At 37.3% G+C, this 25,273-nt stretch overlaps 1 protein-coding gene and 1 pseudogene across 1 annotated transcript in view; both read right to left on the bottom strand.

Moving 5' to 3' along the window:
• Window positions 1-25,273, bottom strand: part of Hs6st3 (heparan sulfate 6-O-sulfotransferase 3) — a 681,307-nt gene that overhangs the window by 85,062 nt on the left and 570,972 nt on the right. The window lies entirely within an intron of this gene.
• On the bottom strand, window positions 9,149-19,022 carry LOC100716578 (DNA replication complex GINS protein PSF1-like; annotated as a pseudogene).

Here is a 25,273-nt window from a genome sequence, read left to right as displayed (position 1 = left end):
AAGAAACAATAGAGTCAAAGCAGAAAATTTCAGGGTTGTATGACAAACAACCTCCAGTAATTCAACTCAGAATATTAGCAAGTTTAATGTGCCTAAGTAAGTGCAGAAGTACCAAACACGTGTTAACTGTGACTGATTCATGTGGGAAATTCCGGGTCCTCCATAGAGCTCTGGTGTTGCCCAATTTCTTCCTGCCAGTTAACTGTACTGAGAACACAGTGAGATTCTCCCAAACTTACTTGCATCATGGTGGGTACACAGATGAAAAATAAGTGTCCCCATCTGTACTCTGAAACCTAGTTTCCAAGGATTTGATTTATCTCTTCTAAATGGACAGATAGTAGCATGTTTCACATGAGATGAGTGGACACCATTTTACAAGGACTTGGTTGGGCACTGCCTTAAATCCTAGCATATTTTGTTGCTATTATTGTTTTGTACTTTATTTGTTCTCTTTTTGCCTTTTGATTTCCTCCTACTTTCTCCTTTCTAGCTTAGGAATAGGTTCAGGTCGAGACTAGGATAGTAAAAGTGAGGCTATCATGTTTGAGCTAAAAGAGACATTAGAAAGTCCATATTTCATACCATGAGGTCAGGTGGATCACTGTGGGGTAGAACACTAGGTAGGTGTAAACGTAGAACTCAGAGTCCTGAACTATCTCTTGTAGTTATGAAGCAAAATATGTTCTCATAAATAGGAACCTCACCAGTTTCTGGACCCTTAGTAGGCTTTCAAAAATAATGTTGGTTAACAGTTGTTTAACAAGTAATTTTTCTGTAAGGCATTATATCAGCAAGATGCTAAATTAGTCTGTGAAGTTGATGAACATCAGAAAATAATCTCATTTATGTGTCATCATGTTCTCTCTGTTTCTTTGGATTTAAGAACTGTGGAATACAGCACAAGTGAGTAGAAAGAGCTGAAATAAAATGCACTGGCAAACACACCAGCACCAGATTTGGTTTCAAGGGGTCAATGTGCTCCTGTGTTCCCCTTTCATCTTGGCTACCTCGCCACCTCAGAAACTCCTGCCCTCTGGACTCCACTGCGTGTACTTATGCTAAGTTGATATTAAAAATCTGGTTCATCAAAAGAGAAAAAAAATGATTGTCACAAGGAGAGGGCTTCTCGGAACCGAAGACAAGCTGCTCCTTTCCAACTGAAAATGTCAAACACTTATTCATTCGGTTCTTACCAGACTTGATTTATACGAGCAGCTGCCAATCCTTAACCTCCCCCTCAAGAAAGTGCAAATGGGAAGCCTGTTCACTCAGCCATTAATATCATGTTAGTTTTGTTTGATATCCTGAGTAGAAAATCATCTTTTCCCTCCATGTGGGAGTTATTGATTTACCCTGTTGTTTGCTTTAAAATCATCTCATTTCTAAATATGCTTGTTGTTTACCTGTGGTGTTGTAAAAAATATGATTATTTTCTTTATGGTTTTGTAGAAGTTTGGCTTTAAAAAATAAGCATTAATTACACTTTGACTTGTAATTTGAATTCATATTTCCAAACCCAGAGAAAATTACAAAAAAAGCAAAAAAATCCACGAGATAAAACTTCACCGGTACACTGGTTCCTAGCAATAATATGACATATATTGAAATGTATGTATCTTAGAGAGGACTCCAAATGTTTTAAATGTTTTACTTTTTGTATTTCTTAGCTGATCATGACTAACAAAAAAATTCTTTAAATAAGAATTAACAGGAGAAAATGGGGTATACAGGATCAAAGCAGATTACAACAAGGTTTCTAGTGAAAGTTTTTTAAAAATATGAAAAAGAAAAAGAGAACAAGAGTGACTCCACAGAGCAAGTCACTTATTTCTATTTCTGAAAGAGAAGGGAGAATCAAAGAGCATGATTTATACCACAGTGCTCCAATAAATCATAGCCAGGCGAAAGAGTTGTAAGGTACAAAACATTTCTGTGATATGCCCCTTCGAGCACAGGATTGATAAATCTTCAAAAATTAGGCCCTTCCCCAAATGTATGTTACAACAGAGCGCTCTCATATAGCCTGATTCACAAGCCCCTCATTGTCAAATGAACAAAGGAAAGACCACATGCTGTGTTTTGGTTTTATTTCATAGAGTGCATGGACTAAGAGCTCCAGCAAAACTATAAAGAAATATGCCCCCATTTCCTCACTTCAAAAGATAATAGAAAGATCAGTTATTCACAAAGCAGGATTTCCACTGCCATTGCAGGGTTTTACTCACCATATGTGAGCTCCTGTAAGAGAATAATAGAGGATGCTTAATGGTCATGTCCTCCTGGGAAAGCTGGGTCATCTTATGCACTTTCCTTCCTGATACCAGTGCTTGGTCCAGGGACTGCCAGGGAGGCCAGAGGAAGTCAATAACAGGATGGCCTACGGCTTTCAATATCCTTGATATTCACACGGCATGTTCCTGAACTTTTCAACCTTTTTCAAAATCATTTTTCCACCTTTAATGACTGACTTTGAGGAGCTCTTGATGAGTACCTCAGAGTAAAACATGTCTTGAGACAGGAGAAATTCATCGCTGGCTGGGCCATAAAAAATTCACCACCTCTCTTGGTATCACGAAGACCACCCTTGATCACTCCACAGTTGGTGCTGAACTTAGAAGGGGCCGGAGTGCATTCTGTAGGGCTCACGTCATTACCATTGTCATGTGCAGAACTACATCATCATTTTGCAAAACCAGTTGTGTTTCCCTATTAAGCTCAGAGAACAAAGAAAAAAGTAGAATAGACAACGCTGATCTCTAAAGAGGAGTCTCTCTCCACCCTAGTGTTGGCTGCTGAACTGGCTTTTGAAAGCTCTCCATTAATTCTTGTATCAGATTTTACTGGACTTAGATTCCAGCCTCCTGATACTCAACTTTACGAGCTATAAGCAAAAATGCTTATATACCACTGCCTATTGAAACTTGTTTCTATTAACATTTTAATAACAAAATAAAATTAACATCTCCAACCATAAAATGTGACTCTAGGAAAGTAAACTTAGAACTGGCATTTTTAGGGGAAAAAACTTGGAGTTGAAAATGTTTGAATATTCAGCTGAAATATCACACAGCTGAAATCACAGTGTTATTTATATGCTATTGCTCCCTTAAAATGTTCATTGAATTGGAAAGCTTACAGCCACAGGTAACAGAATGACCTGACTATGGTGACCTCTACCACAAATCTATTTATTGTTAACATTTGCCTAGCATATCTTCTGTTTTAATTCTTTCACTTTCAATCTTTTTGTGTTTTTATGTTTTGGTGTGTCATTTTATATGTCACTTGTAAACAGAACATAGGTAAAGTTTTATTTCGTTTCTTTCAAAGTAATGTCTCTATATCGAGAATAAAGTTTGACCCTTATACCTGCTGAGAAAACTGTTACATTTGAAAGCATTTCTAACCTGTTTACTGTTCCTATTTATTCTGCTTTTAGCTGTCTTTATGATTCCTGCATTTCAGCCATATTTTAGAGTTAAAATTTTAAATTGAACTCACTTTGATGCCCCCACCACTGGTCTGGGTATGATACACTCACTCTATTTCTATTATTTAACATTAAAAAATTGTATCAATAGGATTTACTCAAAATAAATGAAGATTTTATACATTTCATCAGTAATACTGACTTTGCATATTCTATTTACACAGGTATAATCCCAAAGGTGACAAAGCCCAGTTTTCCTTGCAGAGACATAGAGAATTTTGTTACCCTTGTGAAACTAAAGAATCTCAAAAAGACAGAACAGTGTGTGCGGAGGGGCAAACATAACCACCCTGCTTCCATATTTCAGTCAGAGCTGAATCCATCCATTCACCCACCCACCCATCCATCTATCCATTCATCCATTCTTCTGTCCACCCAATGAATAGATCTTTGTTAGTGTCTCTCATGCTCTTGAAAAATTGCTTGGTAAAGCAATCAGGTTGTTTTATTGGTAGAGGGCGTCTCTTCATTAACTATATTCTACATTTCAAACAAACAAATAAATTATCTCCCTCTATTTCCATCTTCTCATTAAGCAATTCTCAAGCCTTACTGGCCATCAGAGTCACAAGGCAAAACTTGTAGGCCTGCAGGAAAACCTGCAGATTTACGTTTTAACAACTACTATCTCTCCAATGAAGGTGAAGTATGACCAAATTAGAATGGTTTGTCTGTCAACCTTGTAAACAATGGAACACCATTAATATTTGCAATTGTAAGGGTAAGAAGTTGCATAGAATGGGAAGATATAGAAACTAACAAGCTTTAAACTAGTAGTTCAAGTGTTAGTTGACAAAGTCGATGCTGTGGTGAACAAAATAAAAATTAATCAAAAGAGTAAGCATGGTTACATTATATTTTTACAGTACTTTGACTCTTTTAATCCTATAAGGTTGATTTTGTCAAAATCATCTCTAGTTGAGACACTCTCAAAATAATTTAGGTTAGATGAGACAGCAAGGGACTCTTACAGGTGGTAAAAATGTTCATTGGCAAGGGAAAATGATGCACATTAAGAGAATTTCAATGCTTTAATAATGCCATATAATATCAAATGGCAGCCAATTATATACTTTTCTAAAAGAACCCATTTCTTGTAGCAGTAAATTGTTTTCCAGCCAGAAAGTTACCTTTAAAAATCATAAAGAATGAATTGTTTCCCTCGTGGATTTATTTTAGTGGAAGGGAAAATGCTTAATGCTAAAAAGCACCTTTGCTTAGCAACTGCTACATCTAACCTCCCACAACTGCATGCTAGCTGGCATTGAGTACTTGTTTTATCAAGTATTGATTCCTCTTTGCTACCAGAGAATCTGAGTTGGTCCACATTGTGAGGCGAGTCTCCGTGTCTTCCTTAGAGTAAACTGTGAAATCTCTTCCTTTGCCTCAGCATCAGTTTAAGTTTTATCACAGGAACTCTTCCTTCTTGGACACTGCTTTTTCACAAATTCTCTTAAGCAGCTGAACAGTGGATTGGGAAAGAATGAACTAGTTAAGGGCAGTCTTGTATATCACTCACTCTTCTCCTTACTGACTTACATTAAATTAACACATAACTAGAAAAGGCATACCCAGAGGAGAGAGACAGATTAATGATTCTGACTCTGAGTAGGTGCAAAGTGCTTCACATTTTAATTCAAGACTGTTACTTCATCCCAGGTTGCACTTAGCATTAGATTCTTTAATACCTAAAAACCAAATAAACTTGACTTTTCAATATATAACAATATAAAATACAAAGTTGAAAATCATATGCAATAAATAGTAAGTCTTTTTTCTTCATTTTTCTCCCAGAAATCCAGTTCCTTCAAAGAGGAACACTTATCATTCCCAGGTATTTCCTTAAAGAACGACACCATAAACATTCAAGGAACTGATAACCCTTCACAGAATTATTTATCACATTCCCAGCATACTTCAGGTATAGAAAATGTGAAATCAATGCACAAAATAGGTGATACTCCCTGCCTTCAAGGAGTGCACAGTCCAGTGTGGGGAGACAGAATACAAATCGGATAAATATGCTCATTCTGTAGTCTATTAGAAGATTATTGTTACTTTGGAGAAAAGTCAAATAGGGGGTGGAGAGAGGGAGCTTGAAGGAGATGTATAAGTAGGTAGGGAAATTTAGGACTGATCAAATAAACTCCCAGGCAAAACAACATTTGAGTAGAACTGAAAGATGACAGTGAGTTCCATGGATTTTGAAGAACATCCAGGAAAAAATGAGTTTGGAAGCAAAAAGCAGGAAATGAGATCAAGGTCTGCAGTTCTCCCAGTGAGAAGGAGATTTCAGGGATGCATTGGAGGGTTCAAAGCAAGGAATGACCTGGTGTGACTTCCATTTTGGTAAGATATGCTGGGTTTCTGTTGAGAATAGCCAGACAGAGAGCAGAGTTGGGAGATCAGTAAGAAGAGAAAGGCAAGCTATGCAAAGACTATGAATGGTAACTTAGAATGGGAAGGGAGCAGATGGTGAGAAACAGTTGGATTCTGAATATACTTAGTAGGCAGTCAAAAAGAAAGAACAGTGACTTGGATGAGGGCCATGAGAGGAAGTCAGGAGTTTAAGGACTTTAGCCGGGACAACAGAAAGGATGGAGGTGCCACTGCTTGCAATGGAAAGAATGACAGGGAAATAGATTAGGGAGGAGGTGTTAAACACCCTAGATTTGAGATGTTCATACAGATCCTAATGGAAGTACAAAACATAAATCTGGGTATACTAACATGAAATCAGGTAACAGATTTGAGCTAGAGATAGAAATTTGATAATCAAAAGCAAACAGATGGTACTGGAAATTGTGAAGCTGGAGGAGAATCCCATACCACCACCACCACCACCATCATCACTCAGGAACAGAAAATGCAGACATACAAGAGAGCAAATAGAATGGAGACCCAGGAATCCTCCAACATTTGATAGTAAAAGAGAAAGAGGAAGAAACAAAGAGACCAGGAAGTAACAATAGGAGAAGAAGAAAACCAATGTGGGTTTCCTAGAGAAAAACTTCTTTATGAGGAGATATGACAATGTGTCTAATTCTGCTAAACAATTTACAAGATCAGGGGTTGTAGTAAAAGTGATGAGAAGAGTTTAAGATAAAAATCAAGTAGAATAAAGTTAAGCAGAAGAAAAACTCAAAATAAGTGTAGATTAACTGTGTTGAAGAGTTTCCCTGTAAATTAAACCCAAGAAAAGGGAATACATTTATTAAAAGGGAGAATTAAAAATCTTGTTTGTATGACCATGGTAATGACATGGTAAACAGGAAAAGTATATGCCTGCATGTATTTATTTTGTTGCACATATAATACATAGTTACAGATAAACAACTTTTCCCACTTAAGTATAATATTAAAGTTCTCACGCATCACAAGACACACTATTATTTTAGTTCACAGAAAGGAAAACATTTCTGTCATTTAAAGAAAAAGGTCATTATTTGAAAGGCATATCCTGATTTCAGAAATGTTGAACTGCTTACATTTTCTCAAGAGTACTACTTCTCATAAACAATTAAAAATGGTGTGCATCTTGGAGGTACTTTCCATCCCAATACAATGAGAGCAGCATTGTTCATGAAAGGGTACAGTTTATCCAGTTCTCTTTCTATAATGCTTTACCTATTTGCATTTTACTGATGTTACAAAAATACTATAGTCGGTATCCTTGTATATGCAATCGTTTTTTACTGTATGTAGGTGCATCTGTGTGAGAAATTCCTGGATATCCAATTTTAATCTTATGAATAACCCAAATAGCTGTGCATCAAGCTTTTACTAGCCTCCAGCAATGTCTGAGAATGGCAGGTGACCCGCACTGCACACAGCATGAGCAAATGTATTATCTTCAGTAATATGGAGCAGGCGGCAGATCAGTGACCTCCAAAGAGGCCCACCTTCCGTTCCTCATAACCCACAATTGCATTACCTTACATGCCAAAGATGACTCTGACTTATTTAAGGATTTCAAAATGGGGAGATTACCCTGGATTATGTGAATGAGCCCAATATTTTCATAATGCCCCCCATAAGTGAAGGAGGAAGGCAGCAGACAGACAGAAGGATGTGAAAGAACAGTGTTGTCAGAAAAACAAATCACAGCAGTGAAACTGCTGAGTTGGAAGTTGGGAGTGGGTGACAAGCCAAAAGTGAAGTCCCCTAGGACCTGGGAAGGTAATAAAATAGATGTCCCAGACAGTAGCTTTATTACACTAATGTAGACATCCTTACTTTTGCATACCCTGAAACAGCTGAATAGCATTAGAATTACCCAGAATTTTAGTAGAATTGTACTTTGAAATCCTCTATTTTGTACAGTCAGTTTGTATAAATTTTCTGTGTTTTGTTAACTTTCATCCATATTTTATTATATTCATAAAGAATCGAGAAAAGCTACTATGATTATTTTATAATTTCCACTGAAACTGTATTTATTGTTAATTTTTAAGCTTTTTTTGCTTTCTCCTTTTTTCTCTGATAAAGTTACTAATACTATAATTTTCTTCTCTCCACTCTCAGATTTTGTGTTTGCTTTTCATTAGTTCTACAATTTCTCTACTTTTCAATTTATAAAAGTCTGCTTTTGTTCTTCATCACTTTTCTTCACTAGATGTTTAAGTTGTTTTTGTTGTTTATCAGTGAATTATTCAGTGCTGTGATGTCCTTCAAGCATGAAGTTAGACATATGTTATAGGTTCTGATTTATAATCCTTTCAGAAATTTTCCCAGTGTAGGCTTTTATTTCCTCATTGTTTAAAGTTATGTTAGAGAAATATTTGAAATTTCCCTGTATCTTTGTTTTAAAATAGTTACCTTGTGAAACTTCTCCTTTGAATTAAATTTGCATAAAATAACTTTGGCAAATGTTGTGAAGTATTTATGGCCAATGCAGCATATTAAATTCTGTCAGTGACTCGAGAACTTGAAAAAACCGAAGCATTTTCCACTTAGGGAGGGGAAGTAGATCTGTTCTATATATGAATGAAACCAACCTTGTTTATTATGGTATTTGGGATTTTTATGCCTAGTTATTTTTTGCTCATTTTATCTATTAAAGCCTGTAAGTAAAATCTCTAGTTTTTCCTTGTTTGTCTGACAATTTCTACAATGAATCTTCAGACTGAATTATTTAGTTATTAGAAATTTCCCTGTCAGAACTTCATTACAAATTCCAGCATATTTATTTATAAAGTGATGTTTCTTTGTTTCAAATTGCCCTGGATTCAAATTCATTTAATATCAACATCGTTGTGTTCACGTTTGTATCTTTGTGTGTGTGTGATGGTCACTTGATTTTATAAATTTTCTTTTGTGGAGCATAAAAGTAGGTTTTATAATGCCCAAAAGTCTTTCCCCGATGAGTTTAATCAATTAAAATATATGTATATGGTATACACACAAAAAATGTGTGTGTGTATATATATCTATATATCTATATCTATATCTATATCTATATCTATATCTATATCTATATCTATATCTATAATTTTAGAGTTTTTTCAAATATTTAGCTAGTATACATTCATTTCATATAAAAATTGGGCCTGGCGTTTAACTCAGGGCCGTCAGCTTTGTGTCACTGTGGGAAGGACTGGGAGGACAAGGCCTGGACCCTTAGGAGGTTGGGCTCAGTGCCCGCAGGTCAAAGTCTCAACAGCACGAGCGCCAGCACCCCTGTCTGGTCAGCTGCTCACACTTCCATTGAGGCAGAAGGTGCTGGCCATTTTTCTTTTTTATTTATTTATTTATTTATTTATTTATTTATTAAATTTTATTTAAGGAGGAAAAAAAAGCAGAGAAAGGGTACAAGTTATACAGATTTACAGAAAAAAATAAATAGTAGGAAATCACTAGTTAATGGATTACATATTGTCATCTTAGAAATAATTGTTCAAGTAACAAAATTAAAGCTTGTAAAGTGGACATTCCAACAATGATACTGCAACAGTTCTGTTCAATGATCCAATAAAACTCAGTGATATCATTTTCTATCTTATAACATTTTTCTTTTTTAACAGAACCGAAGTGCCATCCTCAAGTTCAAATTCTCCATAGTCTTTCAGACACTGCACTTCAGTGTAGAAGCTTTTTGGTGGTTTCGTGTCTTGGGTGATGTCCAACCCTTCAGCTCCTCCCAGGGACCTCATGTAAGTGGCAAGAGACATTTTACATTGATGGAGCTACTCCATGTCATCAGCTGGCAGGTAGAATCCTGAAGCACTTGGCAGAATGCTGCCACATTCCCATCTGAGGGCTCTGATTTCAAGCAGCCAGTCATACAGTGCAGCATCAATTTCTCAACAGTGACTGGTGCCCGGGTTTGACAGTTGGTATCCGATCACCTCGTCCACCTAACTTTGCATCACTCACATCAGACTGGTTTTGTTCATACAAAGCTTTCATTTCCTCCAGCTCTTGTCTGATTCGATCCTCACTGAAAGAGGGCAGCTGCCCTTCAAGGGTGCAGGGCAGCTCCGGGACCAGCTCCATAACTTTTTCTTAAAAAACAGTGGCTAAACCCCACTCCTACAGCCTCCTTAGCCACCAGTTCTCACACCCAACATTTGCTGGCCTCTGGCCTGCAGGGCTCGAGTCATTCAGTGCCCCACAGACCAGGTGTCCCTAGTCATTTTTAACTGTGTAGGATGGACCTGGCAAGAGTGCAGGTGCCCTTTGCCTAGTGCAGAGGAAATTGAAAGGTTGAGAGGACCCACTCTTTAATGTCAGGAATAAAGATCTTGGCTTCCTCTCTCTTCTCTGCCTCAGAATAGGACAGTTTGTTTTCTGATCTTTGCTGTGTTGGAACAAGTTTTCACACTGAATTGCCTGGTTAGTATATGTTGATGCCTCTGTTATCTTGAATGCTTTTAATGAGCACTGGCTCAGGTAACAAGATCAGTCACTGTTGTGCCTCCCTCTGGACAACTTGCCAACGTGATTTCTGCATAATTCCCTTCCAGTACCCTTCCACACCCAACATGCAAAATACATTAGGCTTTTAAAATAAAAATAAATTTGCCCTTAGGTATTTCGTGCATCTTCTCCATTTCTGATTTCCATCCTATGTCATTATAGGTTCTTTAAAAAACTGTGTAGATAAATGGCATGTTAGAACCTTATGACAGATGCACCCAGCTGAGCACTCTACTGCTTTGCACAACTGAAAGTCTGATGACTTTACTATCCCTTTTAACTTAATATACTGTGCTCTCAATTCAAATGAGTATAAATGTCAAAATCCAGCATCCAAAATAGCTCTGCAGCATCTCAATCTTCAGCTTTGGGGTGAAATGCCAGAATTTGTTCTACCAGAATCTTCCTAACTGCTAATTATTAGCACCTTAAAAAGGCACCCATGACTCTTCATCTGAAAAAATATCACCCATGAGCAGAAGCTGCAATAGTGAGTGTGTGTGTGTGTGTACGTATGTGTGTGTGTGTGTGAATGAAGGACAACAAATTTCTGCAGACACTATGTCCTGGCGAGAGAATCAAATGGTGTGTGTGCTGTCACTTGATCGCTCTGTGTTAATGCTGCTTGAGGCATTGCTCATTTTAGTTTTGCATTAGCAAATAATCTTATTAAAAAGATAGCCATGATAGCACTGATTGATGGAGAGGAAGCATGCCTAGTTTAAAATACTCATAATTTATGATCAACTGTGCTTTAACAATGTAAAATGTCATTTAAAATGCTGTGTATATTTAATCTATTTCTGAGGGAGCAATTACATCTATATGAAATTCTAATGCTTGGAATGTAATGCTCATCAAAGGGCTCTCCATTTTCATTTCAGTTCCCTTCTCTTTAACAAATAGTTCCTTTGATCTGTAAGGACTGCACTCTTGAATACTCAATAATTATTAAATGTCAGCAGCTGGATAAGGAAGGAGGGACCCGTGTACACACACTCATAGTTTCACCATTTGTCACTGCCAGATGTTTTCAAACAAACCATTTTAAAGCACTGACCTAGGAAGAAAGTCTGTGACCATGCCAGGAAAAAGTGCTCTTTTTAATTTGCAGAAATTGTATAGACTGCTCACTTTCTTGAGCAAGTATTTATGACAGCTTCCTGTGTGTCAGGCAATGTGCTACATACAACCAAGGATTTATGGAAATGACAGATCTGGTCCCTGCCCTCGGGGAGCTTGTGGTTTGAAGAAATGTGGTCAGATCGCAAGTAAATAAGATGTTTAGATTTTATTTCAAGCACACTTAGAAATCCATACAAGAGACAGGCAATGCTGCAAAGAGATCTGATTTGCGCTGTTCACAGGTTAAATCTGGCTACTCTGTGAGCCATGAGCTGCAGAAGGCTGCAGCAAAGCAGAAAGACATCAAACAAATGGCAGTGGAAGGGGCAGTACTGTGGTGCAGAGGATGGACATGTGTATAGTCCTGAGAGAGTGGCAAGTGAAATAGACATTGATTAGATGCGGAGAGGAAAGAAAAGAAGAGGCCAATCAAGTCTCTCCTAAGATTCTGCTTTGAGATTTTGATTAAAGACCCAGCACAAGAATAAGTCCAAAGGAAATTTTTCCCAACTCCATATGTCATCTTTGATACTGACATAACTTCATGGTTTAATAGTATTATATTTAATTCATAGGTGAACAGATCTCAGCAATTAGGTAAGCTTATACAGACATGGTTATAACATTAAACCTGATTAATATGCCAGTTTCTATAGACTACATATAACAATATATAGATATATCATTGGGTTTTATTATCTATGTCAACACCTGGGTCAAGATAGAATTGAAACTCTGAAAAGGAATGTCAAAGGCCGTAAGTGCAGATGGTTTCCAAATCACGATGGTTTGCTTTTTAATTTTTCAACTTCACAATTTTGGGAACTGATACGCATTCAGGAGGATCTGAACTTTGAATTTTGAATTTTGATCTTTCCTGGTCCTTTCTCATGACATTGGATATTGGCAGAAAATGAAAACTTCTAGTCTTTTGATCAAGAGGCCCAACAATAGATACTCCACAAGGTATTTTGTTGGTAAGCAAGGCTGTTTGGTAGATTAGAGATATTAAACACACTTTTGATTTAATACACATTCAATTTAGGGGATGTGTCCCTATCTTAATTTAAGGAGCATTTGTATTTTAAAAGGGATAGAGAAAGTAGCTAAAGTGTATCACCAAAGATTTTTTATCATGTCTTTTTTTGGTAGGGCTAAACAGAACAGAACACAACTGGATGCAGTAATGGTTGATCTAATGATCTGATTTATTCCTAGTAATATTTATTTTATGCTTATTATCTGCAAGACAAGTTAGTAGGTTCTGAAACACAAATCACAAAATTAATTTTAAATGGCTAGATATGATAAATACCTTGGAAACTGGAAAGTGGTTGACAAATTGTAACAAAAGCAATAAACTAAAGGGCAAATTGATGAGCTACAAGAAGATGACCAGAGGGGAACCATGGAAATGAATGTCAGGCTTAGTTGGAGCTCTAGCTTTATTAATGATCTGGAAGAAAATTTACATTAATGAAATTTCCAGATGATAGTAAATAGGGAATTGTTAAGCTTACTAGTAAAAATAGATACTATTATGAGTTAAGGCTAACAATAGCAAGAAATAAAGGTTAGACATACAGAAAAGATATAATTGCATGAAATCCCAAGCTAAAAGCCATTGTACTCTACTTTAAAAATAAAGATTCAAAAATAAATAACTCCATTGAACATGCAGCAGAGCTGAGAGGAATGAGTAAAGCAGAAAAAATTCAAGAAATCTAGGTGCTACACATACAGAAAATAAAGAGGAAGCTAGAAAACCAATTTTTAACCAGAGGAACTAAAAATATTCCATAGCGTTTTGAGCACAGAAAGTATAAAGTGTTTTTACCAGCCTCAAGCAAGGAACAGTACAGAAGCTGAGATGGAAGGAACTCTCTAAGCTAATCATATGCCCTAAGTTTCTGTTCTGTCTTTGTTTTCTTTAGTGCAAGATACAGGACAGTTCATGCCTTCTGTCTGAGCCTTTGAAGGCACAGTCTCTCTGTTTACACATCAAGGCTGAGATAATGTAAAGAGAGCACCAATTTCTGAAAGTGATGATGGTTCTGTGCTCAAGGTGCCTCTGGTGGTGTATTTAAAACAAGGGACACAGCACTCTCCCCACATTTGTAGCCTTCCTATGTGTGAGCCATTAACTACCGCATATCAGAAACTATTTCTCATTCTCCTCTCTTTCTTTGGGTCATATATTGTCTTAGTTTGTTTTTGGATGAGACAATTAGAGGAAGCTTCAGACCTTGTTCCTCAGTCACAGAAGGTGGGTTGCAGTGCTGGCAATGTACTATTTTTACTGTCCTGAAGACGAAAAGTCACAATTGGACACTCACTAGATATATGGCTCTTCCATTCTCTTCCCACCTACTTCAAATAGAGGAGGAAGGTAACTTCTACTGCTTCTGACATTCTGTTTTATGGTTTGTTTAAAAGTCAAATGGCAGAAAGCAGTTCTTTTAATAGAAAAAAATGCTGGCTCTCTCCTGAACTTAACCATTTTTGTCTGATGAAAGAGATAACTGATTAAATTCATGATTTGGGGAGAGTGGCACATGCAGTGGGTTTCCTGATAATGCTTTTCAACAATAGAGCCTGCTATAGCATGGACATATATTTTCAGAGAAAGGTGAGGTTGCTGATCTTATAATTCTGGGAAAAAATTCTTATTATAGTGATACTTTACATAGTGCAACATCTAGGAAATTACTCCAGCAATGGATGATTAGATGTTTAGCAGAATATAATGTTAAATGTGGGGGAAAAAAACGAGAACATTTTCCTTAGAAATAAAGACATTTCTTGAATTGTGTTTAATATTGATTCAAAAATATCTCTCTGACTTATATTTTAAGACATTAGAATGATGCTATAAAAAGTTCCTTAATCTAGAAAATCTGAATTCTAGATGTGCATCTGATACTAATTACATAAATGAATGCAATATTAGTTTCTAATTGATTCTGTAAATACTTACTGAGTGCCAACCAGAAGTATCTCTCTCCTCTGTACTTAGAGGACACCAAAAGTGCACCTCACTTACCTGTCTTGTAATTTCAATATTTATGCAATTGTTTTTCCTACTTCATTTTAGTCAATTACTCAACAACTATCGTGTGAGAACATTTTGCTATGCAGTATTATAGGTGGATGCTGCTCTTGATTTCCAGAATTTCACAACCACTGGGGAGACAAAGTAGAGAACTAGAGTCCGCTGAACTCTAGTTCTAGGAAGAAAATTCAGCAGTTTTGTATGAAATTTACCAAGGAATTTCTAATATGAACGTGAGAAGGCAGAAAACTCCTGGGGGATTAATAGCTGAAGTGAAATTTGAAAGATGCGTAGGAATTAGTCAGATGAATAATGCAGAGAATGAAGGCATTCTGGGGAGAACCTGCTGGAAAGAGGCTCAAAGGTAAAAGTAAACAAACGCTTTGTGGGAAGAAAATAATTTATTAGCAGTGAAAAATCATGAGGTGGGACTGGATGGTCTGAAATGAGAAAGAGTGACCTAAACACGAAGCATGTGCTAAAGAAGACAAGGATCACGTTGCCGGGGGCCTCCTGAACTAGGCTGGTTACTGTGGTTCTTTTTGTGAGAAGTGTTGATTGGGGGGGGGGAGTGTAAACTGAAGACCGCATACTTATAATTTTTATACTTTTACAATTTGTATTTTTTAATAAGCACCTTAGCTTATGTGTGAAGAACAGATTACAGGAGAAAAATAAGACTCAAAAAATTTTACATGAAAATTAATGGTAAGTTTAGTTGGCCTAGTGGGGTTTGGAGTGTTAATGATAACAACAGGGATCCTCGCAAGAGTGACTGTGTGATGCGCATTTCCTATATAGCAGGTTCTATGATGATTATTTTATTAATATTAATATTAATGTTTTATTATTATTAGTCCCAGCATGCTCATAAAACATGGCTATTGTTATCTCCAGTTCACAGGTGAAGAAAACAAGACCTCCTTAAGATCTCCAGTTTATTAAGTGACATAGTCCGTGTTCGAAGTCAAGTACAGTGATACCTGAGCTCCCGAACTTAATTCATCCCAGGGTAGATGGTCGAGCTCATGTTTGTCACCCAAGGAGGGATTCATGAAAGAAAATAAAATTTGAACCAAGATATTACTGTACATGATTCCATTTATTGTTTATATTTTTACTGTTAGCTAATATTAGGTGCCAAATAAAAAGTGGTAAGTGAAACGGAATAAATATTTTGTTTACAGATTGATTGCAAGACTGTAATCAAATAAGTGAATTAGAAAGTCAAATAGAGTTATGATAAAACTACTAGGAAAATTCAGGCACTATGAGATTGCATAAAAGGGAATTTAAAAGAATATGGGAAACTTGCCTCGCATGACTCAGAATAGCAGAGAAACCACTTAAATCTGGAACTATCTACTATATGGCCATGCACTTAAAACAGCCTTGAGTGACGTGAGTGTATGACCTACTGCCTGACATTCGACAAGTTAAGAGGGAAAGAAAAGGTTAACTGCAGATTCTTCACTGCAAACAACTCACATGAGAAATAGATAAAGTGTCAAATACAAAGTACAAAAACTAGCTAAAATTAACAAAAATACCTTCCAAAATACAGATAAAATGTCTTTCCAGCCATACTAGGCTTGAAATACGGGGCCGGTATGCTGGCACACAGCTGTAATCACAGCACTCCGGGAAGCCCAGGTAAAAGGAATGCAAGTTCAAGCCTAACTTGAGCAACTTAGTAGCGAGACTCTGTTTCAAAATAGAAAATAGGAAAGGGTTGTGGATGTAGGTCAGTGTGAAGGCCTTGGCTTCGGCCCTAAATACCAGCGGAAAAAAGGTGAATAATCCCTCACAGCAGAACCCAACCTCAAGGAATGTTAAAAGAATACATAAGGCAGTTTATATTAGAGGTTCAACACAAAGGGAAGAAAAAGTTGTTTCTATTCACAGATGATATTATCCATGCAGAAATCCCACGGATTCTGCAAGAAAAGCTACAAGAATATTACAGGTGAGCAACGTTACATGATAAAAGGCAAACATGAAAAGTTAATTACTATCTATGCATCAGCAATAAAACACTATGGATTTGAAACTGAAAAACAAAACCATTTGCAGTGTCAAAAATATGAAATACTTAAGCATAAATCTGACCAAAGAAATGCAAGAATTATACAGTTAAAATTACAGATATTTATAGGAGAAATTAACTGGAAATTATGCCATATTTATGGATAGCAAGAATAAATCTTGTTATAATTCCAGCACTCCCCAAAGTAATTTTTATTTAATACAATTCCAATCAAAATCTCAGCAGAAACTTTTGTAGAAATTGTAAAGCTGTCATAAAATTCATGGGGAAATGCAATGGAACAAGAAAAGTCAAGCTAGATTTGGATTAAAAAGAAGTAAAGTTAAAATATTAGCATAAACTGAATTTAAGACTTATTATAAGTCTATAATAATTTAGATGGGGAAGTATTGGAAAAAAGATAGGAAATATGTTACTAAAATAGAATACAGATTGTGCATGTGTAGTATCATAATCAACATTTCACATTATACTCAGGCAATTTAGTGGACAATTGAATTTTCAGAAAAACTGTAGAAACAATTGGTTATCTCTTTAAAAATATGAACAAATATACTAAGTAAAATAAACTTCTATCCTCATCTTGTACCTATACACAATTTCATTTGAAATGCATCATAAACCTAAATGTAAAGACTAATAGAAAAATAGCATAGGGAAATATTTTTGTGTTTTTGGGTTTGGTGATGCTGTTAGCTATAATACTAAAATTATAACTGATAGAAAATTATAAACTTCATTTATCCCAAATTAAATGATTCTGCTCACACAAGGCAAATACACCGGCAGCTCGGTTCATGAACCTAATTTGCACAGTGACTGTGGGGAAGAGACCCACCTTTCTGTTCCCATGGAGAAGATGGCTGAGATGGCACTTGTCACCAGATGTCGCATTCACAAACAGAAGCAAAGTTTTTGCCACACACTTTTGTTTGTGAACCGAATCATTCACAAACAAGGCATTACTGTATTGGGGGAAAGTCTTAGCAAATCACATATCTAACAAAGAACTTGTATCCAGAATATATAAGGAATGCTCAAAATCGAATAAAAATAAATAAATAAAAGTAACAAGTAATTTTAAAAGATATTCAGCATTGTTAACCAATAGGATAGGACAAATGAAAACCACGATCATGTCACACTGTACATCTACCTCTGCATCCCTAGTCCCAACTATTGAAGCCAGTATGTAAGAAGAATTCTTACACACTTGTGGTTGTAACATAAAATTATATACCTATTTGGAAGACAGTTTCATAGTTACTGAAATCTATAAATACATGCCCAGTGCAAGACCTAGTCAGTTTATTCCGTAGAATTTACTTAGAAAATAAAAATATATATGTTCAGGAGAGATATACATGAAATTATTCCCAGCAACTTTTCTTATTCCCAGACTGGAAGCAGCAAATTGTTCTCTATTAGGTCAATGAATAAACAAATCACGGTACTCAGCAATGAAGATAAACTACTGATGCACGCAAAATACAGACACATCTCAAAATAATTATGCTGCGTGAAAGAAGACAGGGTAATAAAAACACCTCAACTGAACATATAATTCCATTTATATAATGCTCTTCAAAATAAAAACTAATACGCAAAGTGAGCTTGAGGCTCCTGAACTGTATATTGAAACCTTATCTCAAAAAGAAAAAAATAAAAGGAAGGAGACACAAGAAGGGAGAAGAGGAGGGAAGAGAAAAGAAGGGAGGGAGGGAGAGAGAGAGAGGGAGAGACAGAGAGACAGAGACAGACAGAAAGGGAGGCAAGGAAGGATGGAAATAAAGAAAGAAGGGAAAAGATACATGATAAAGAGTTTTAAAGAAAGAGGATGGAAGAAAAAAGTCCAGTAAAGTATTTAACAATACTTTCTGCCTTTCATTAAAATTTTCCTATCACCTAAAATTGGAATTAAAGGAATTTAAAATGAAACCATTAAAAGGATCTTGAAGAAGCTGTAGGAAATGAAAGTTGGATGAAATAGCAGTGTCCTGTAAAACACCCTTTGTAACTAGCGGATGGCCAATCGGAGATCATGTTGAAGGGCGGAGAGAAGGAGGCACCTGCGGGAAGACATAGGGGAGGAGGTGGCCCACGCTGGAACACTCAAAGAGCTGCACAGAGAGTACAGCAGCCAATAAAACGTGAAAGGTAGAACCATACAAGAGAACCAGCAGTTATTGAAAGCTTCATCACTTAGAATTAGATTCAGCTGTAAGCACCGGAAAACTGAAACTCACAGTGGCTTCAAAAGATCGGCCTTGCTTCTCTTTCCCATAAATAAATTCAGGATCCACCCCACAGCCTGGGCAAGGAGTCACCACATTTCTTCCGCCCTGCACTGCACTGTCTGTGGGTGCAGCCTTCCTCAGGAGCCCCATGGGGAGCCCAGAGTACAGGAGGAGACAAAGATAATAGACCAAGGGTCCACGCCTGCTGTTTCCCCGGAGAGAGAGAGAGGCAGCACACCCAGCTGCCTTGGGAACACACTGGAGACCAGTGCACGGCATGCTGGGGCAGGGCGGGGGCCCGGGACCCCACACCAGCTAAAGCCTGAGAGCTGCCGCAGAGAGAAAGGCAGCACTCTTCCACATATACATTTTAACCTTCACCTAAATCCTGCAAGGTAGATACTCTTATTCCCATTGCAGGGATTAGCAAAGTGAGGTTTCAAGAGTTCAAGTAAATTATTAAAAGTCACAGTGGGATTAAAATCTAGATCTGCCCGAATCCAAATTCTATATCCTTTTCACTGTTTAAACTAGGAAATAGCCCTGAGCTAAAGTTTCTTGAGAAAAACCAAAAAGGTGAATTTTAACAGCAAGCAGAATATACTGGGGCAGAATGGTGAAGTTTATAAAGAACAGGTCATGGAACAGATCATTTTTGTAGCTGCTTTTAAATAAACTGAGAGGCAATTTCTGTGCAGTTTTTTGTTTTTTTGTTTTTGTGATTTCTGTCATTGAAAAGCTGAGCCTTTAAGATCTAGAAGATCTAGTTAGCATAAATCCACCATCCCTTATCTAAAGGCGAGTAAGTACGTAAATAAATAAATAAAAACCCACTTCTGAAAACTAAACCAAAACAAAAAAAATTTACTATGTTATTGACTGGCAAAACTTGATTTAATTCGAGCTGAGACTTCACTTATTTAGGTTCTTTTGGGTTACTAATAATAAATCCTACTGCAGTGATGTTACTGAGATCAACCAAAGAGGCTGCCCTGTGTTGTCTTCCATGCGAAAGGCTCGGTGTTAGTTTTAAAAGTCTGAGACCTTTTCTTAAGCAATATACATGGCCCTTGTGGTTCAGATAAGATAACACAGTCTATATAAAAATCTGTCTGTTATTGAAAATCAAATAAAGTCACATCGGAAAATCCTCAGGCATGACTTTCGAAGCTCAGGAGTAGAGAATGTAATACTGTTAGCCCATGACCAGACTGGCTCATTTGCCTTTAGCTCTGAGTCAATACCTGCATTTTTTTTCTTTTCCATAAAAAGAATGTGTCTCTAAATTGACCCTGAATGTAAATTTTTAGACATTATTATTAGATAAATATTATGATTTATGTGGATATTCTAATTAGCCTGGTTCAAGTTGGTTGTAGAAAAATCTCCCTCAGAGACAATGCTTTGTGTTGGCAAATTCCAGAAGACTCCGACTGGAACACAAATCACCTGCTCACTAGAGCAAAGGCAAATATGAGGTCATTAAGTAGATAACGATATAAAAATGCTGCATCTTGTTCTAAAATAATACCTCTAAGTACCGCACACTCAGGTGACACGCACCATAAAAACACACAAACATCTTGCCCTGCCATCAAAAGAGGAATGAATGATCATTAGCCCCAGTACATAAACAATCAGCATCTGAGGGGTTCGAAGAATTTAAACTCTGCTATGGAATCTGACTGTCACAGTTTCTAGGCCTTTGATCTGCTCCCCCGTGAGTCTTTCCATGAATTGCATGACTTTTTCCTTCAGTTCCTGCAGTGTTTCTCATCATATAGTATTTCACTGAGCTCTCAGAAAGATGGGCAATAAAGGTAGAACAGGAAGATGTGCTAATGTGAATTGTTCTTTAATGGCACTCTTACACACGCAATACAAATGATAGAAAACATGGCTTCCTAACTGAGCAGCAAACCTGGGGTACTGTAGGCACGTCTTCGTCATCATCTCAGGAGCCAAAGGCCTGTTAAGACACAAGGGCTATAAACAGAGGAAGAAAATCTGCACTTCCATATTGCTTTGCACCACGAAAGAAATTTCCTTTTGCAGTGTGTGTTGTTGCATCTATATCAAGATAAGCAAAAAGACAGTGAACTAGCAGCAAATCAGTTTATCTGTAGTCCACCTGATGATGGTGATGATAACTGTAGTTAAACAGATAAGCTCTCTTAAACATCAGTTAAAGAGAGCACAGAAGCCCTCTGGCATGTCACAGAACCGTAGCCTTCATGTTTTGTTTATCCTGATCTGCTAAAGCCTCAAAAGCAAAAGAAAAGCTGCCCAGGATGATGTACACCTGTAATCTCAGCACTCTGGGAATGTGAGTTTGAGTGGAGCCTGAGCAACTTAGTGAGATCTCGTCTCAAACTCAATCAATCAATCAATAATCAATCAAATCAAAAAAGTACTGGAGATGTAGTTGAGTGCAAAGGTTCTGGGTTCAATTCCAAAGGGGTGGGAGTAGTGAGGGGAGGAGAGGAAAAGAGGAGAAAGAAGAGGACAGAGGAGAGAAGAAAGAGAGGAGACAGTGGAAAAAAGGAGAGAGTGGAGACAGAAGAGAGACTGGACACGGGGGAAGGAGGGGGGGGAGGGAGAGAGAGAGAGAGACAGAGAGAGAGAGAGAGAGAGAGAGAGAGAGAGAGAGAGAGAGAGAGAGAGAGAGAGAAGAGAAAGGAGAAAATGAGAGGGAGGAGAAAAAGAGAGCATTGCTATGAGTGACACGCAGGAAGAAAGGCCTGGTCTGTGGCACTCATAGTCTACTTCCAGGAGACGCAGTGCAAGATTAAAGCAAGTTTTACAGTATGGTGAGTGTTGTCTCTCATCAGAGTACCTGTTCACACCACACACCTGTAGAGGACGCAGAGATTATCGGAGACTCGTGCTGCAGACCCCAGGAGTGCGTGACTTGTTTTATCATTTCCTTCAGTGGCCAGAGGTCTTGAGGAAGAAGGCAGACCAGAGGGAGGAAGAGTAGACAAACAGGAGCCCAGACACGCCCCTCTGATCAGTCAGCACCTCATCCATCGGTGATGGGGAGAGAGTGTCCCCCTCTAGCACAGATGGAATGTGGCTGCCCAGTGGGTGTTTCAGGCTACAGAGGGGAAGAGAGGAAAGGGAGGGGAAGGACGGGCCAAGACAGCCCAGCCAAGAGCATGTGGGAATTTTTATTTGAGGCTTCATCAAACAACTTCCAGGACAACTTAGTGGAAGGTGGATTCACACGCATCGGTAACGGCACAGGTGCTAAATTATTTAACCACATTTTCTTTAGTTGCGCACGCGAAAGCACCATAAACCTGTAGAAAGCCTGATCCACCGAAAAAGCTGAGTGCAGATCACATAATGTAAAACAGTAATTATGCTGGCAATTACTCATTTTAAAGTCTAAGCAAGCTGGCTTTAATAAACCACAAACCACATATCACCAATATGCTCCTTTTTATTACAATAAAATAGCACTTTCAAGCTTGTAATTGCTTTATAGACCTAGAAATAGAATGTTCATGAGATTATTTCCACAGGGTTCAAATATTTATGAAAATCCTAATAATTTTAAAAGTCAAAACACAAACATAATGGGGGAAAAAAGAAATAAAAAGACTCCTTTGCTTTTTTGGTTGTTTTTAAAGCAAAAATAAACATTTGTTTCACATTTTCTGGATTCTTGAGGTAGGACTTTCTCTGTTGCCTTTTCAAAGACAGGATTTTGTAAAGAAATTTGGATGGCAGATGTCTCAACTATTTCTAAAGGAATAAGTTTCATTATAAAGAAGTACCTTTGCGAAAGCATTTTACTGAAAAATCCTAATTATTTATGGAAAGATGTTATAGGCGGGAGAAAAGTGAATAAAAGTAAAAGATAAAGGAGGGACAGAGATAGCTGATGAAAACAAGTGAAAAATAGTGCCATGATGGCATTTATATTTACCAAATTATTTATTCATGGGGTATTTTCTCATCTAACACACTTTAATTTTGCTCCTTTCTGTGATCAGTTTTTTGATGTCATGTCAGTCTCATTATTTTCCAAATTAAGTCTTACAGACATCTTACTATATTCTCACTAAATAAAACAGACTGAAGAGGTCCTTTATGAAGCTAGACGTATGTGTTAAATGCAAGTTTATAACCTCTATTTTATGCAGTCTATCACCAAACAATATGGCTATGTCGATGAATTCCCAAAATTGAAATTGATAGATCTAGAAGTCAGCATCCAATTTATTTTTTGACCTTATTTTGGCTGGTTCTATTATATAGGGAAAAAATCTTGATTCATGCAGGAAAAGCAGTCACAGTTGGTATCAGCCCATACCAGCAGGACAACATGTCTTATAATCTCAGGATACTGTTCAATTAAAGAGATAGGAGAAAAGCTTCACTTGGAGGTCTGCACAAAATATGACTTAACCTGTGGCATTCATTTATAGATTTCATAGGTCACTCCAAGAGATGTGGGAGTGGGAAAACACTTGGCACCTTCATGGAATTCAAAACTGGTAGGTGAGGCAGAAATCAAACATAATGAGTTTCAAAAAATGATTATTTTATATTCATTGCTATAAATCCTCCAGAGTATTGTACAGGGGCATTTAGGAAGTTTCCAGGATTTCCTGATCCATAGGGCGGGGAAAGGAGATTGGGGAAGAGGGAAGTGCCAATGGCTATTGAGGTGATCCCAGGGGTACAGTAATCTGACTTCTATTATTTCATTCTGCAAGACAAGGGGAGTTCAATGTGGTGGCCTGAAACAGGTTAAATTTTAGAATATCACACCTCTGAGTTTATTTTACCAAATCTTCAATAGATATCCAAATATAAAAAAATGAAATTTGCCACCAAATACACGGACTCCTAAAGCATCTTTATGGGACCCTCATACTTTGTTCCCATGAGATAAATTCTTAAGGACACACACTAGAGTTAGGTTCAAGCTCACCGCTTCCAACCTGACACCAACACAGCTCGGTATCATTTCTGACTTTTCATTTCTCCATCTCCAAAATGAAAGCCATAACTCTTACCTCATGAAGTTATGAAAAATAAATACAAAAAAAATTAGTTTTAATTTAATTAGTACTAACTGCTATAAAATACATTATAGTATTATCTTCTCTCTTCTTTGCCCTTCTGCAAAGTAGGATCGAGGGTGTGTATTCACAGCAGTAGTGCGAGGGTTAATTACCATTTTGTATGTGATATTCCATAGTGTACAGTACATTATCAAGAAGTATTGGGGAGAAAACAAACTGCAAGACATATTTTTTTTAAAAAAAAAGCAGTTCACACTTACTTGGGACCAGAAACTTGTACTCTTCGAGAGCCTGCTCCCTCTGAGCATACAATTGATCAACTTTAGAATCATCAGCATCTCCACATTTGCCTACCTGAATAGCAGTCCATTGTAACACAGTGTGAGAGATTTACTTCATTCAAGTGGACAGCAGAATCAAATGACCTGATAAAGCCCTTCTCTATAAAACTATGCTTTCTTTCTCTTTCTGGACTGTATCTTTTTCAGATTTATGATTTCAAAAACTGAGTTGTGTACACCGCTCACAAATTACTCCTAGATATTCACTGACACACCAGACGCAAGGGGCTACATGTTCTTGAGCTGCTCAGTTGCACATAATTTCCAATCCAAGCTCCATATCTCTCACTTTTCATTTGCTTCTGGGCCAAGATATCTGTCTCCCCTGACTGAGTACAGGCTTTCTGCTAACATAGGTGAGTAATACATCCCAAACTTCTTGACTAATGTTTACGCTTACACTTCGGTCACATACTTATAGTTGTGGAGGAGTCAGGAGCATTTGTTATTGTTCCTTATGTTTTCATTCTCCTTTATTCTCTTTTTCTGTCTAATTTTATTATATGTTGTCTTTTAAAAATGTGAAAACCACATGTGTTCTTGCTGAAATAAATCAAATAGAAATGGGTGTATATATAGATAACTGATAGACGGTAGATAGAAAATTAGATAGATATGTAGGTAGGTAGATAGATGGATGGACAGACAACCAGACACAAAAGTGATAGATCTTTGCAGATATCTGAAGACACAGCCTGTCCAACATTGCTCTATTCTGTTTGTTTAATCTAGATGCTGCTATGAAGGAATTTTGCTGATATATTTAAAACTCCAGTTGGACCCGATCTACCCACAGAACTTCTTAACAGAGACCTTGCTTCAAGTGGTGAAACAAAACAGTGAGCATACTTGAAGTTGAAGATGGCGCCAGGAAAAGAAAGACAGGTTACCACCAGGAGCAACTGGTAGCTGCCAAGCAATGGGGAAATGAGCCCGTATTCCTACAAACACGAAGAACCAATCTTACTTAGCTGGAGGCAGATTCTTTCTCAGAGCCGCCAGGCAAGGAGACCCAGCACAA

Source organism: Cavia porcellus, unplaced genomic scaffold, assembly GCF_034190915.1.
Source record: "Cavia porcellus strain 051 isolate PalLab524CR breed Dunkin Hartley unplaced genomic scaffold, mCavPor4.1 scaffold_4, whole genome shotgun sequence".
In the NCBI taxonomy this organism is placed as follows: domain Eukaryota; kingdom Metazoa; phylum Chordata; class Mammalia; order Rodentia; family Caviidae; genus Cavia; species Cavia porcellus.
The sequence above is the reverse complement of the archived record's forward strand: the minus strand, read 5'-3'. Positions and strand labels throughout refer to the sequence as shown.